Source organism: Corythoichthys intestinalis, chromosome 13, assembly GCF_030265065.1.
Source record: "Corythoichthys intestinalis isolate RoL2023-P3 chromosome 13, ASM3026506v1, whole genome shotgun sequence".
NCBI lineage: Eukaryota > Metazoa > Chordata > Actinopteri > Syngnathiformes > Syngnathidae > Corythoichthys > Corythoichthys intestinalis.
Genome location: NC_080407.1, coordinates 1,825,718 through 1,842,296, shown reverse-complemented (window position 1 = coordinate 1,842,296; position 16,579 = coordinate 1,825,718). Strand labels below are relative to the sequence as shown.

Sequence of the window (16,579 nt, the reverse complement as noted above, 5' to 3'; positions counted from 1 at the left end):
GGGCTCTCGCTGCCTCCAGCAGCTCGCGCCCTGGGAAGGGGGCTCTCGCTGCCTCCAGCAGCTCGCGCCCTGGGAAGGGGGCTCTCGCTGCCTCCAGCAGCTCGCGCCCTGGGAAGGGGGCTCTCGCTGCCTCCAGCAGCTCGCGCCCTGGGAAGGGGGCTCTCGCTGCCTCCAGCAGCTCGCGCCCTGGGAAGGGGGCTCTCGCTGCCTCCAGCAGCTCGCGCCCTGGGAAGGGGGCTCTCGCTGCCTCCAGCAGCTCGCGCCCTGGGAAGGGGGCTCTCGCTGCCTCCAGCAGCTCGCGCCCTGGGAAGGGGGCTCTCGCTGCCTCCAGCAGCTCGCGCCCTGGGAAGGGGGCTCTCGCTGCCTCCAGCAGCTCGCGCCCTGGGAAGGGGGCTCTCGCTGCCTCCAGCAGCTCGCGCCCTGGGAAGGGGGCTCTCGCTGCCTCCAGCAGCTCGCGCCCTGGGAAGGGGGCTCTCGCTGCCTCCAGCAGCTCGCGCCCTGGGAAGGGGGCTCTCGCTGCCTCCAGCAGCTCGCGCCCTGGGAAGGGGGCTCTCGCTGCCTCCAGCAGCTCGCGCCCTGGGAAGGGGGCTCTCGCTGCCTCCAGCAGCTCGCGCCCTGGGAAGGGGGCTCTCGCTGCCTCCAGCAGCTCGCGCCCTGGGAAGGGGGCTCTCGCTGCCTCCAGCAGCTCGCGCCCTGGGAAGGGGGCTCTCGCTGCCTCCAGCAGCTCGCGCCCTGGGAAGGGGGCTCTCGCTGCCTCCAGCAGCTCGCGCCCTGGGAAGGGGGCTCTCGCTGCCTCCAGCAGCTCGCGCCCTGGGAAGGGGGCTCTCGCTGCCTCCAGCAGCTCGCGCCCTGGGAAGGGGGCTCTCGCTGCCTCCAGCAGCTCGCGCCCTGGGAAGGGGGCTCTCGCTGCCTCCAGCAGCTCGCGCCCTGGGAAGGGGGCTCTCGCTGCCTCCAGCAGCTCGCGCCCTGGGAAGGGGGCTCTCGCTGCCTCCAGCAGCTCGCGCCCTGGGAAGGGGGCTCTCGCTGCCTCCAGCAGCTCGCGCCCTGGGAAGGGGGCTCTCGCTGCCTCCAGCAGCTCGCGCCCTGGGAAGGGGGCTCTCGCTGCCTCCAGCAGCTCGCGCCCTGGGAAGGGGGCTCTCGCTGCCTCCAGCAGCTCGCGCCCTGGGAAGGGGGCTCTCGCTGCCTCCAGCAGCTCGCGCCCTGGGAAGGGGGCTCTCGCTGCCTCCAGCAGCTCGCGCCCTGGGAAGGGGGCTCTCGCTGCCTCCAGCAGCTCGCGCCCTGGGAAGGGGGCTCTCGCTGCCTCCAGCAGCTCGCGCCCTGGGAAGGGGGCTCTCGCTGCCTCCAGCAGCTCGCGCCCTGGGAAGGGGGCTCTCGCTGCCTCCAGCAGCTCGCGCCCTGGGAAGGGGGCTCTCGCTGCCTCCAGCAGCTCGCGCCCTGGGAAGGGGGCTCTCGCTGCCTCCAGCAGCTCGCGCCCTGGGAAGGGGGCTCTCGCTGCCTCCAGCAGCTCGCGCCCTGGGAAGGGGGCTCTCGCTGCCTCCAGCAGCTCGCGCCCTGGGAAGGGGGCTCTCGCTGCCTCCAGCAGCTCGCGCCCTGGGAAGGGGGCTCTCGCTGCCTCCAGCAGCTCGCGCCCTGGGAAGGGGGCTCTCGCTGCCTCCAGCAGCTCGCGCCCTGGGAAGGGGGCTCTCGCTGCCTCCAGCAGCTCGCGCCCTGGGAAGGGGGCTCTCGCTGCCTCCAGCAGCTCGCGCCCTGGGAAGGGGGCTCTCGCTGCCTCCAGCAGCTCGCGCCCTGGGAAGGGGGCTCTCGCTGCCTCCAGCAGCTCGCGCCCTGGGAAGGGGGCTCTCGCTGCCTCCAGCAGCTCGCGCCCTGGGAAGGGGGCTCTCGCTGCCTCCAGCAGCTCGCGCCCTGGGAAGGGGGCTCTCGCTGCCTCCAGCAGCTCGCGCCCTGGGAAGGGGGCTCTCGCTGCCTCCAGCAGCTCGCGCCCTGGGAAGGGGGCTCTCGCTGCCTCCAGCAGCTCGCGCCCTGGGAAGGGGGCTCTCGCTGCCTCCAGCAGCTCGCGCCCTGGGAAGGGGGCTCTCGCTGCCTCCAGCAGCTCGCGCCCTGGGAAGGGGGCTCTCGCTGCCTCCAGCAGCTCGCGCCCTGGGAAGGGGGCTCTCGCTGCCTCCAGCAGCTCGCGCCCTGGGAAGGGGGCTCTCGCTGCCTCCAGCAGCTCGCGCCCTGGGAAGGGGGCTCTCGCTGCCTCCAGCAGCTCGCGCCCTGGGAAGGGGGCTCTCGCTGCCTCCAGCAGCTCGCGCCCTGGGAAGGGGGCTCTCGCTGCCTCCAGCAGCTCGCGCCCTGGGAAGGGGGCTCTCGCTGCCTCCAGCAGCTCGCGCCCTGGGAAGGGGGCTCTCGCTGCCTCCAGCAGCTCGCGCCCTGGGAAGGGGGCTCTCGCTGCCTCCAGCAGCTCGCGCCCTGGGAAGGGGGCTCTCGCTGCCTCCAGCCAGCAAAAAAAAAAAAAAAATTGAAAAAATTGATTCAGGGGGACACACAAGATTTGAACCCATATAGTCTGGGTTCTACCTTCACCACACTACTTATCCAGTCATTGGGATTTGTTGCTCGAAACTGCATCCATCCACTGTTCGAACCACATAATGGAGCATTAGCTAAACAATAGCTTCAGTACATTGTGAGCGTGCACAAGATTTGAACCCACACCCACTGGGTCTTAATCTAGGGCACTGCCACTGTGCTAACCAGACATCTGTGGCAAGGGACTGGCAGTAAAATACTTACGCAGAAGCATTTACTTTTCAGACTGGGACAAGAAAAACATAAGTGAGCAATTTGCAGCAGCTTTCAACACCCTCATTCTGGGGTTTACCTTGTTTCAATTTTGTCAAACGGTTACAATTATCCAAAGTTTGGACAGTGCATTAATGAGCAAAAAATAAAAACATGCGACAGCAGGTTTGAACCACAATTCTCTGTAGAGTTCATCAGCAGTACTGGCAACTGAGCCATGGAGGTGTCTAAACAAAAAGGCAAAAAAAAAAAAAAAATTCCAATTACTTTGTACTAATTAAATGAGATGTGCGTGATTTCAGTGACCACTAGTGGTTCAAAAAGAGTATGGGCCTGTAATTAAGACAATGGCACCCATGTGTTCTGCAACGACAAGAGAATGCCAGTTGTTTTCACTAACTTGTATCATACGTAAAAATAGTCAAAGATCAAGTTCATTTAGCATCAAATCGTACATCTATATCCTAGAAGGTAAACAGGCCCAAATATCTGCACTGTAGCATTCCCAAACAAATGTTTTTCAAATCCTAAACAGCCTTTGATACTAATGGATATTGTCCCATCAGAATCTCATATTAGCTCCATGCCTATTAGGCAACAGTTCACACATTTTCCAATGCTGGCAAAGCATTGGAAAATAATAACCACACCTTGATCATAGTTTATTGGCTGACATAACTCACATGAACACAGCCATCAATGAGTACAGAAAATTTCAGTTGTCTAGCAGACATTGTTGCATGAACGTAACACCTTTAATTGGGGAGGGGGGGGGGGGGGGGGGTGGCGAGTTTCGCATTTAGGATTCGCATTCGTAACACATCAAGTGCCAAAAAAAAGGGCGTAGTAATACAAATGCTTGGTTTGGTACCAAACATGCAACACCGGGGAGGGCTGCAGGCCCCTCTCCGTACAAACGGACTAATTGACACAATAGACATCCAATCAGTGTGTATTTGCCAGTTTATAAAATAACCCATTAGGAACCGTTATGATCATCAACATTAAACCATTCTGGCTTCTCATTCCGTTCCTTTTATTTAAACAATTGCAACAGTGCAATTGGCTAAACGTACACTTTACTAACTAAATCTGCCAAAAGATGTCCAATCCATGAAACCGGGAGGGCTGCCCAACACCCTCCCGGTCAAATTGGATTGGCTGTCAATGGCACTGAATTGTGATCATTCAATATATACATTGTAGTGCATTTGATTATTTCTTGAACACAACTAGAAAACTACAAATACTACTACTGTTAGCTTAGTGCTAAAATAGACACCATTCAAGTGCCAGCAGAAAGTAGCATCACGTCACCCTTTCTAAACTTTCACATTAATATTGACTTGGTACATTCCATTTTTGGGTCAGATGAAAGTTTTTCTGGGGGAAAATCGAGGGTAGACAATCTCTACTGTCACATATTTACAATGGCAGTTGTTAAAATATGCAGTTATGCAATATGGTTGAGTGGCCTCTTACTACTGAGAACATCCCCTTTTCAGGCTTTGCAAGGTCGTGGAACTGCTGATCTTAGTCTCAAAATATCACCCATCCTATTGAAATAAATACGGCTGACAATAATTTATATACAATGTTTGATGACATGACCACAGTACAAAGTCAACATTTCTTGGATTGGTTGCCGTGACGTCGCACCCGTCCGTAGTAAAGTTTGACCGATCAGGCCGTTGTGCTCGGCCCGTGCAGACGAATGCTTGCTTCACCTGCTGTGACGTGCTCAATCTGCTACAGACCACTCCTGGAAAAGTATATGCATTATTCTTATTATTCACTTTTGTATGTTTCTATTGTAAGATTGGGGATCTTTTCATTATACTTAACTGGATGAATTGTACATTAGACTTAGAATACCATTTGCACTTGATTCCACTCCTTCAAAATGATTGTCCTAACAGAGAAAATGTGTTGTTACTTTTAATTCATGAAAAAAGTTTGGGCTGTTCTCTAAATCAAACGAACATTTAACTTATTGTAAACTAAACCAACTGAATAATTTCACTAAAGCATAGATGCATTTAACCCATTAATAATTTCATATGCTCAAGTTAAATTTTGCCATATTCATGTAGTACTGTATATACAATTTATTTGACAAATGTTATATATTCTAACAGCGTTAATATTTCGTTAATAAATCTGCCATATACTGCACAAGACTTCCGATCCGTTTGACCGGGAGGACTGGCCAGATCCCTCCCGGTAAACCGGATCGGGCGTCCGTGGCTGTCAATGGCACCGAAACAGGATCGTTCACTTTTTACGTTGTTTTAAATTTTACAACAGTTGTTTTGTTATGATCCAATTAACACTATGCTATTTTATTTACCAGTTGTAAGAAAACAAACCAGCTAATTTAATGCATTGAGTATTTCGTGGTTGCAGTAGTAAGAGTAGATGAAATTACTTCCGTTTTTTTTTTTTTTTTTTTTAATGACAACACCTAAAAGGTTCATTTTGACATTCCTGTCAATGTTGGTTTTCCAGCAGTTCATTACACTCCACTTAAGCTAAACTGGAAAATTATTACACCAAGAAACTACTGAATTGCCCTTCTGTTACATAGAGGCTCACCAATGAGTGGCAGGCAGGCGTCATCCTTCCTTACGATGACAGTTGGTGGAGTAGGCATCAGAAGCTCTTCGTACATCCAACGTGGACAGTTTAGGAAACTTCCCGTCGATAGGTTCTCCTGAATACAGTGAAGATGCACAAAAGCCGGGAATCAGGGAATTTGATAATTCCTTTTTTGGCATACATTAAGATGTCCATAGTTCAACATTTCATTTTGTATGCATTTAATTTTATATTCAACTTCCGTTTTTATTTTAATAGTTCAAAATTTCCATTGCACAGTATTCATTTATTTCTGCATTTCAACATTTTCCATTTCAATTTTGTTTCATTGCGGCGCTATTGATCGAGAAAATGAATAAAAGTTGAAAGAAATATTGCCACCTTATTAAAATCACCTTTTCCCCCAGAAAACAAAAAAAATAAATGTTTTTTGTAATATATTTACTCATTCATTCTGGGGGAAGAAAAAAACGACTAGTGCAACTATTTTAAGGTGTGACAATATTGAAATAAAGGAATAAGTAAATATTCAAACATGAACATGTCATTTATTCATTTTCGTCCATAGTTAAAGCAGGCATAAAAATGGGTCAGGGGTTAAAAAGGTGAGATGGGTGTAGAGGAAATATGTTCCGGTAGGGCTGTCCCAAACGACTAATTTTCTCCCGATTAGTCAGCCGACTATTTTTACAATAAGTTGACTAATATATATATATATTTTTTAACTTATTTAGCAATTAATTTTTGTTGACGCTAATTAATTCACAAAAACATTTTGGAACACTTAAATTCATTCTTAAAGTACAAATAAACATGTAAATAACAATAATTAATCACACACTGAGGTCAAATGCTGATAGTTAGCCTGAACGATATCCGAAAAAACTGTCATTGCAATTTTGGGGGAGTTTGCGATATTATATTGCGATATTAAAACGAGAAAATTTTCACCAAATAACTTGAATAGCTCCGTTCAGGATAGCTGCATTGTTGACGGAGAAAAACAGTTTGGTCGCGCTGCCTAGAGACAGAGAGTGAGACACTGCGGTGCTGTATGAGCATGAAGCAGAAAAACATGAATGTATGTTGTTTTTAAATTCCGATGCTCTGAAAAATGGCGCCATCGGCCCTAATTTTTATAACTCAGTTTAATCCAGGATCTGCACACTTGCTGCGTTCATGAAGTAAAACAAAAGTTTAAATGTTGAAAAAAAAAAAAAAAAAATTGTACGCCCTGCGATGTGACTATTGCGCATGCGCACATTGCGATGGCGATGTTCAATTGATATACTGTGCAGGCTTACCTGATAGCGTTTACTAGTGCGAAAGAATGGAATGTAAACCGATTCAGAACACTGACTTTGCCTTTCCAACATTATTCAGAACAATTCTTATTAAAAAAAAAAAAAAAAAAAAAAAAAAAAAGACTAGTATTTTTATTATAGTATACTACTATATATAATAGTATTATAATAATTATATTAATTGCCAATCATATTTTTTAAAAAGGGTGTCATATTAAAGTTACTCTTAGTGTAAAATCTGAATTCTGTAGTATTTTAGCATTTTCATATTATCGTATTAATTCTGAAGTATATTGGATTAACTCAAGAAATCGTTATTTATATGACAAACGTAACATGCTTTTATTTTGAAATGTTCACAGGAAGTGCGTACGCTAAACCGCTAACAACTTTACACTCCGCAAAAAGCACTTTTCATCTTTGCTAGTGGTGTCGTGAATAGTTGTTTCTTTTTTTTCCATTTTTTCGTTTGCAAATGCTGTTAACCATCGATTTTTCACGTTTGAAGAGTCACCTTTTAACCGCAAGTTTGCATTTTGGAAAAAAACTGCCAATATTTTATAGCAGGCTAAAGTAAGTTGTCTTTTTCCCCCCATCAGTCTCAGTGTACCAATGCTAACGTTTACAGCAGGGGTCCCCATCTGCCGGGCCGCGGATCGGTACCGGTCCGTGACGCATTTGCTACCGGGCAGCACAGAAATAATAATTTAATAACGAGCGCATTCTGGCTGAATGAACCCTGTGTCCCTGCTTAACACACCAATATCCCTGTCTACTCTAGATATAATACTACGGTATAAATTAGAATGTCGTCATAGAAATCCATTGATTGGACTGCTAGCAGAACATCTTGTTTGTGTATATAATATATCTATGTGCGCTTGTCCTCAATAATAACGTACTGCTCGGCCGCGGGCGCAGCACATTTGTCCCCGGAAATAATTAGCCCCCACACGAGCGAAGATGACTGGAAAACAGACGTCTTTGGAGATATTTTTACGGCGAAAAGGGCACCTGACGAGCCTACAACCACGAAGGCCCACGAACGGCGAAGGAGTGGATTCGTGACCCGTTTGTGAATAAACCGAGTGATTCGAGCATGTCTGAGCGACAGGAAGATCAACTTGTAGAGATCGCAAATGACGGCGACCTTATTAAACGTACATTTGAGACAACAACTTTACCAAGGTTCTGGATTATCCTGACATCGCTTCAAGAGCGTTGAAAACCTTGCTACAATTTCCAACATTGTATCTTTGTGAAGCGGGCTTCTTAATTAATGTTTAACAACCAGGCGAAGTCGTTAATGGTAAGAGCGGTGTGAAGTTGTTGTGTGCAGCTACAAGGCAGGATGTATCTGAGGAGAACTTTTCTACAAGTCCATGATCAAACCTAAGTTAATATTCCTTTCTTTCAAGAAAGTTTGTAGTGTTTACTTTGGAATCGCTGCATTTGCGGCGATATTTAACGTTACGCGCATGTGCAGAACCGCATCGTTGAAATTTTTGATGCAAAATTTGTCAGAACACCAGTGCGTGGAAAAAAAAGACCCAAATAACACCGGTCCGTGGTGCAAAAAAGGTTGGGGACCCCTGGTTTACAGTGTTTACTATGGATGTGATTCCTTATTTTGTATGTGTGAACTGTAATTCTACGGCGTGTTGTTGACCAATAAACATCTGGACACAACTTGAGTCTCATGTCCTATACAAGCACGCACAAATGTATGCACGCACGAGGTGGTAAAACGCAGCCGTGAAAATTACCGCCCTCATTTTTATTTATCTTGCGATAAATGGACTCATTGCATTGCGTGACAGGCTTAGCTGCTTCAATAAAACATGTCGTAAGTTAGTTAGATGGACTTACGACCCCCCTCCCAAAAAAATTTCTCCTCGGATCTACACAATTCATGTCTGTCACTCTTTTTGACTTCAAAACGGCGAATTTCGCCAAAAGGTGAGTGATTTTCATGCCTGTTAAAGGCTTTAACGGCATGTTTAGCAGCTCTGTTTTTAGGCTACATATGGAAAGACTTGATCTTTTTTAAGAAAAGTAAGGCTATTGAATACTCATCTTTGAAAAATGGCAACAATTACAATCAGGCTGTGCTCTCGGTGACTCTTCTAGTCTTCCAACATCTGATGACACTCAGGTCAACTGCAGAGAATATCCACTATGTAGGGTCAAAATATCACCCGTCCTATTGAAAGAACAGATATCAGTTACCAATTGATATATGTTGATCAAACTACAAGCTCAACATTTCCTGGATTGCTGCCATGACATCAAGCTCGGCGTCTATGGAGACGGACACTCGCTTTTACTTGAGGCTGGCACATGGATGTGCTCAATCTGCTCTTGCGCCAACACTCCTGGAACCAAAAAGGAATAGAGTTCTATTTTGCCATTTTAATGCAATATATACATTACATTGTATTTTACAACTGTTATGTATATCCTCAGGATACTAACATTTGTTAATTGGTTAAATATACACTGTCAACAGTAAAAAATCCCTACATAGAGATTAGTCAAATATGCCTTTGACGGCAAAAGAAGTCTGATCCATTTGACCGGGAGGACTGGCCAGAAACCCTCCTGGTTAAAAATGATCCGATGTCTTTCTCCATCAATGGCACTGAACGGTATTGTTCACTGTACACACATCATTTTTTATTTTATAATGACACTAACTAGGGGTGTAAAAGTACACAAAAATCTCGGTTTTGAGGTCACGGTTCGGTTCATTATCAATACAGTAAGAAAACAAAATGCAAAATATAAATGTGCTAGTTGTTGATTAAACACTTCTGTGCTTTCAACAATTGGAACATTAGCCTTTGACCGGCCATCTCATGGGATGTCCGCAGCCGCGCCTGCGGGAATCCCATTCTCGCCCCCGCTTACCGAATCCGCACCAAAAGCCCCTCTGTCAGGCCACCTCCTTGAAAACACTGCCTGCTTTGGGTTGGTACCTGCACAGGCACCCGACAGCAGTGACTGCACGATCCCGGCCTTCCCTTGGGCTCGCAGGGATTTTTCGAGCAGGGGCTTTAAACCGGCCGTCTTTATTATGGGAACGCAGCCGTGCCTGCAGAACCCAATTTTCATTCCTGCTTTACGAGCCCGCTTAGCACGACAAGCCCCCTTCTCCGGACACCTCCGTCAAACACTGACTGCCTTTGGTTGGTGCCCACACGGGCACCTGACAGCAGTGACTGCACGCTCCAGGCCATCCAGAGGGCTCGCGGGGATTCTTCCAGCAGGGGCGTTCGACCAGCCGTCTAGTGGGATGACCGCAGCCGCGCCTGCGGAAATCCCATTCTCGCCCCCGCTTACCGAATCCGCACCACAAGCCTCTCTGTCAGGCCACCTCCTTCAAAACACTGCCTGCCTTGGGTTAGTACCTGCACAGGCATCCGACAGCAGTGACTCCACGCTCCCGGCCTTCTCTTGGGCTCGCAGGGATTTTTCGAGCAGGGGCTTTAAACCGGCCGTCTTTATTGGGGGAACGCAGCCGTGCCTGCGGAACCCCGTTGTCATCCCCACTTTACGAGCCCGCACCGCACGGCAAGCCACCTTCTCCGGACACCTCCGTCAAACACTTACTGCCTTTGGTTAGTTCCCGCATGGGCACCCAGTAGCAGTGACTGCATGCTCTCGGCTCTCGTTGAACATAAATATATACATATATTTTTGATTAGACTTACCTTCTTATACTCCTTATCTAATGGAGCAGTGAGAACTTAAATACATACAAGTGTGGGATGAATGCCTTTAACAGGGTGCCTATGGGTTTTATAAAGTGAAAATGAAGACCCACTTCGGACAATACTATGCCAATTCCAGTTCAAAATTTCAAAAAATTACCCAGTCCTGGAATTGCAGATTTCTCAGATGCAACTTCACGCAATGTGGTGTCATAAAACTTGAAGAAATTTAAAACCCACTAATAAAAATTAAATTCATTCTTAAGACACTTTTGATGATGACTACAATCAAACTTTTGAAGAACCAGCAGCAACCATGTTAGAAAGACCGACCTCCTTTGGCAAATCTTGTGCAGCACATGAAAATTGAAGCAATTCAATAGTAACGAGACACACACAAATTTCTTTTTATTACATCCACAACAATAATCAATCGAAGATTCCACTCGGGGAAAACAAACAAACAAAAAAAAATGTATATATTTAGATATACAGTATATTATAAAAAAATACATATTTAAACACAGCCCTGGCATGCTTACTGTCATCCATGACTGCACCATTAGTTACATATTATAAAGTATTATTGTGTATATACATATAGTAGTACACTATAAAATTAATACTATATATTTCATTTTTGTTACTATGACTATGTGTGCCTTTCATCCAAAATAATTGTGGTAATATTTCTGTATGCCCTCTGCTTTATCTATTTTCAGGTTAAATCGAACTAAAGTTGAACAGTTTTCCCCCTCACCCAAAAATGCGGAATGCACACCAGAAAGAACATCTGAACTCAAACACAGTATTCTGAAAATGATTGTCTGGGACATGAGGCCCATCAGGCCCGGAGTGACTAATCGGGAGCTTCTGGACGATTCCAGAAGGGCCGGCCGGCCAGATGGGCCGGTCCGCGTTTTATTAAAAAAAAAAAAAAAAAATTACACTGTTATCATTTTTTGTTTGGTATTTATTTATGACAGTGTCACTGAGTATAACTTACATTCTGTTACCGCTGTCCCTGTGGGCCGTCTTAAAAAAAAAAAAACAGTATTATTTTTTTTTCCAGACTCATCCTCACGTGTGCAGACGAAAAATACAGCATGCAGCTCCGCCCCCTAATTGTAGTCTGTATTGAGCCAAATTAGCTGCTATCTCGGTGCTCGGATGGATAAAAAGAGCAAGGGTGGCGCTGAAAAATAAGAATTAAAAAGAGAAAAGCACTCGTGAAAGAATCGGCAAAATGCGCGAAAATAGCTAATTTTTTTCATGCAACGACCTTGCTGCCTCAAACTACAGAGGATTACAACGAAAGTGGTAAGGCCAGATGGCGAATAAAATGCAACTTGCACCGTGTGATACGACAATATGTAATTGTGGAAACTTTGGCTTCTTGTAGCACCTCACAAGGGATATGTAGCAGCAAGCATTAGCCATAATGAACACACCACAGGTGCAGAGCTGGAAGGTAGGATTGCCATGTCGTTCAGCGAGTGAACATTAGAATTAATATAATCAATTACGTGGCGTTTTTAAAGTGGAAATGGAAAATGGATAATAGTATCATTAGAAGTTGTTACAATGTGCAACACGTATTCTTTATTTTTCATATTGTTATGTTGCTATGTTTGTTTTATCTGTAAGCACTCATTTTGTTAATATTTGATGTTGCAGAAAAGGTCTTATTTATTCATTTATTTTGGGGCTGCCAAAATTATCGCGTTAACGGGCGGTAATTAATTTTTTTAATGAATCACGTTAAAATATTTGACGCAATTAACGCACATGCCCTGCTCAGACAGATTTAAATGACAGTACAATGACATGCCCACTTGTTAATTGTGCTTTATGGAGTTTTGCCGCCCTCCGCTGGCGTTTGGGTGCGACTGATTTTATAGGCTTCAGCACCCATGAGCATTGTGTAAGTAATTATTGACATCAACAATGGCGGGCTACTAGTTTATTTTTTGATTGAAAATTTTACAAATTTTATTAAAACGAAAACATTAAGAGGGGTTTTAATATAAAATTTCTATAACTTGTACTAACATTTATCTTTTAAGAACTACAAGTCTTTCTATCCATGGATCGCTTTAACAGAATGTTAATAATGTTAATGCCATCTTGTTGATTTATTGTTATAATAAACAAATACAGTCCTTATGTACCTTATGTTGAATGTATATATCCATCTTGTGTCTCATCTTTCCATTCCAACAATAATTTACAGAAAAATATGGCATATTTTATAGATGGTTTGAATTGCGATTAATTACGATTAATTTTTAAGCTGTAATTAACTCGATCAAAAATTTTAATCATTTGACAGGCCTAATTTATTTTTCAAATGTATCATTTAATATAGTTTTTTAAAAAATCCATTTTTAAATTTGTTCAAAATATGTTGTGTTGCACTTGTTAAAATAAAGCCACCTTGTTAAACAACCATGACCTGCACTGAATTGGAATACACAGAATTACAGGACACGGCTTTAGAGAACACTGAACTTAACACGTGTATGCATAATGACATAATTTTAAATGAGTGGGCCAGTCTGAGGCATGAAATTCCAGGGCCGAAAATGAGTCCCACTCCGGCCCTGAGGCCCATTGCAATTCATTTTAACATTTAGAACAATATAGACATACCACAAAAAGAGTAAGAATTGTTTTGACTACTGGTAAAAAGGTGAAGTCACAGTGTTTCCGTTTACATTTTTTTGCACTAGTGACTGCCAGCATCATTTGACCTCATTGTTTGTGATTTAATATTGATATTTATGTTTATTATTTATACGTTAATAAAGAATTTAAGTGTTCCAAAATTTTTTTTGTTAATTAATAAGCTTCAACAAAAACTTCATTATTAAATTGGTAAAAAAATATACATACATGTTAGATCAGTCCACTGATCATAAAAAATAATCTGCTGACTAATTGGGAGAAAATTGGTCGTTTGGAACAGTCCTAGTTATTACAAACAAAATTGATCAAATCACATGAATAAAAATCTGAATTCCTCAATAACACTCCCAAGCTGTTTATTTTTTTGTTTTGTTTTTCTGTTTCATTGTACTTAGATGGCATTGTGTACCATGGCCTCAGCTACATTTATCTTTTTAAACAAATGATAAAAGTCATGTTACTCACACTTTATGATGTCTTCAAGGAAAAAGACTGAAGAAGACAGGTGGAAATATGCTGCCGTTTTCCTCCATCTCAGCACCCCAAAAAAAAAGACGACTTACTTAACAATGATTGAAGCACACTGGATGCCATGTCCTTAGCAACATTTCTGCTCTAAAATCAAAAATCATGTTACTCACACGCCATGATGCATTCTTAATGGAGATTGGTTGTAGGAGACAGGTGGAAAGATGCTGTCCTTGTCCTCCATCTGTGCATCTGCTGGTTCTGCACCAGCAGAGACAATTACCAAAACGCAAAACAAATCCACCAAGGCTCAGCTGGATTTGTTGTGTTCTGGCGCTGGTCGTGCTGGTACAGAAACCAGCACAAACTGATTCTGTGGCAGGGATTTGATCAACTGTGGGGATTACAAATATATATATAATTAGTATTTGAATTAATTCGTGAAATGAATTAGAGTTGAATAAAAAAATAATAATAAACTGTAAACTTGACTGAATTTAATCATTGAGTTTTGTCATTTTTGGAAATTAATAACTTTAATAGCGACAAATGTATACTTGTCTTGCTGGACTATAAATGGAATGAAAAAGAATGGCATTGCATTTCGGTAAGAAATAAGGTTACACCGAGGATAAAATGAAAATGTTGTACCCATTTGCATCGAGTAACAAAGTTTAAGTCGAAAAAACAGCCGAATTTTATGTTTTTGATGCCTGGACATGCCTACTGGCCAAAAAGAATGTGTGTATAAGCAGCTAAAGTAAAGTATGTGGTCTTTAAAATGAATTAAAATGTCATCTACGTCGTGTTTTAACAAAATTATCGAAGCAGTACACATTTTTAAAGGTACTTTAAGTCGAAAAAACAGGCCGAAATGCTAATTGTGCTCTGCTGCACAAAGTCTACTTTAAGGCAAAATTACATAGAGGTCTTGTTTAAAACATTATTTTGGAAAACACCTTTATTAAAAATTAACACCGAAGCGAAATACATTTATCACAAGTATTTCAAGTGGAAAAAATATAGGTTTAAATGTAACTTCAAATCTTCAGAGGGAAGTGAGCCCGCCGAAGTTGCCGACGAACAATTCCGGGTTTTGAACGCTAATTTTTAACTATGTTCCTCGTTTGCTCGGATAATAAACGCCTTTCCAGTTTAAAAATGGAGCATAAACACATGAGCATCGTATTCAAATTGATAAATAATTATCGCTCAAATTGCTCGGCTACGTAAGGAGTTTCATTTTTTTAAAAGTGAAGACGTAAACATGTAAAGCATAATGGCAGCGTCGCGTTAAACCAGATACTTTGCTTGACCCTTCAATTATTTCAGACAATAAACTGATATACATCGAGTGCAAAAATTCTAAGTTGAAATGGAAACGTTAATTCAAGTTTATACTTGCTCCGACTTACCTTTTGTCAAGTTTTTCGAAGACAACAGCTGAGCAGCGGTCGAGTGACTGTACGACAGTAGCGGCAAAAGTGATAACTACGTCATCAAGCAGAACTCTGTCCTGTTGTACTAGGAAAATGCCTCAAGGTGCCGCTATAATGCCGGCGTTCGACCTGTTGGTATAACTTGGCAAAGCAGTGGGAAAAGATGGCGTGACACTAACGAGTGCGTCCGTGCAGTTTATTGTGACGAATATTCCATTCACAGTGTGAACCCATAAAAGGAACACAACAACGTCGATTTGGAGTTTCGCTGTACTCTGCAAACTTTTCAATCGGTTTTACGTGTGTAAATCTCGCTATTCCAGGAGTTTCTACAAGCAATAAAATATTTAATGTTCAAGTCATTCCCTCCACTGATAAAGTCATGAGTTTCCTCCTCACTCCATAAGGGTTTCGCCTCGTTTTTCACCATACATTAGACAGCTACGACAGTCATGAAAAGACTAAAAGGTTCCATGCGAATGGAGCGTGTACAGAGCTGCCTTTTAAAAGGCTATTAGCTCTTATATTAGTGCCATTACATCATAAAAATCTTTTTTCCTAAAGTGATTATCATCAACGTACTATTAAACATGAGGAAAACTAAGCATTAGATTTCAGTAATGTTATATACGGTTACATGTCCACCCTTTTGTTTACAAATTTGTGAATGCTTGATTATTTTCTTCTTAGATGTGGTACACTAATGAAGAACACGCACAGAAATCGAATTAAGAATCTAATTACCCATATGTGGTTAATGAAATGTAAATTGTTAATTTAAAAAAAAAAAAAATTATCAAAATGGTATATCACAGGGGTGGGGAAACTATTCCACAAAGGGCCGCTGTGGGTGCAGGTTTTTGCTGCAACCCATCAAGAGGACACCTTTTCACCAATCTGGTGTGTTATAAGTGCAATCAGGTGATTGCAGTCAGGTGCTTGTTTCCATTGAAACCTCATTGGTTAAAAGCTCTGTGCTCGATCAGCTGGAACAAAGACCAGGACCCACTGCGGCCCTCGCGGACCGGTTTGCCCACCCCTGGTATATCGTCATCATTTTCAATGTTCTAAGTGTAGCTCTCTAATATGCTTAAGAGATGCACATCCGCTGTGGTTACGACAATGACAACTGAAGAAACTTCAAGCCAATGACTTAGAAAAAGTTAATTGAAAAATTTTGGTGTCTTATCAACCTGCACCGTATCCTCATATTAAGAGTAGTAGATGTAGTAGACAAACTCACAAAGGAGTCTTGCATTTTGTGTACATTTTTGACTGTTTGAACCGTTCTGTACACCTCTGAAAAATACACCGTCGTTTGTCCCACTCTTTAAACTAATTGGCTGCTATTGACGGCAATAGACGTCAAATGCATTTGAAGTGCTGGCAGCGAATGAATGTATTAGACAATAAACTATAGTAGATCGAGGCAAGCATACTTTTAGCTTCTATTTTACATTTTTACAATATGTGCTAGCTCCGGAGCCATCATTCATTTTAATGGAGGCGCCATATAACCACCTATTATAGCCGTAATGGCTGGTGACATTACATAACTGTCTACCCATTTAGCCCCTTAACGCCGGTT

The 16,579-nt window shown here is 43.7% G+C and overlaps 1 long non-coding RNA gene across 1 annotated transcript; it reads right to left on the bottom strand.

The window, feature by feature from the left end:
- Window positions 1–3,574: 3,574 nt before the first annotated feature.
- Window positions 3,575–15,030, bottom strand: LOC130927775 (uncharacterized). Its single transcript, XR_009066517.1, has 7 exons — window positions 14,968–15,030; window positions 13,726–13,946; window positions 13,550–13,617; window positions 8,783–9,058; window positions 5,377–5,494; window positions 4,627–4,693; window positions 3,575–4,543 (listed from the first exon to the last, which is right to left on the bottom strand). It is a non-coding gene; the product is annotated as an uncharacterized LOC130927775 (long non-coding RNA).
- Between the last annotated feature and the right edge of the window lie 1,549 nt (window positions 15,031–16,579).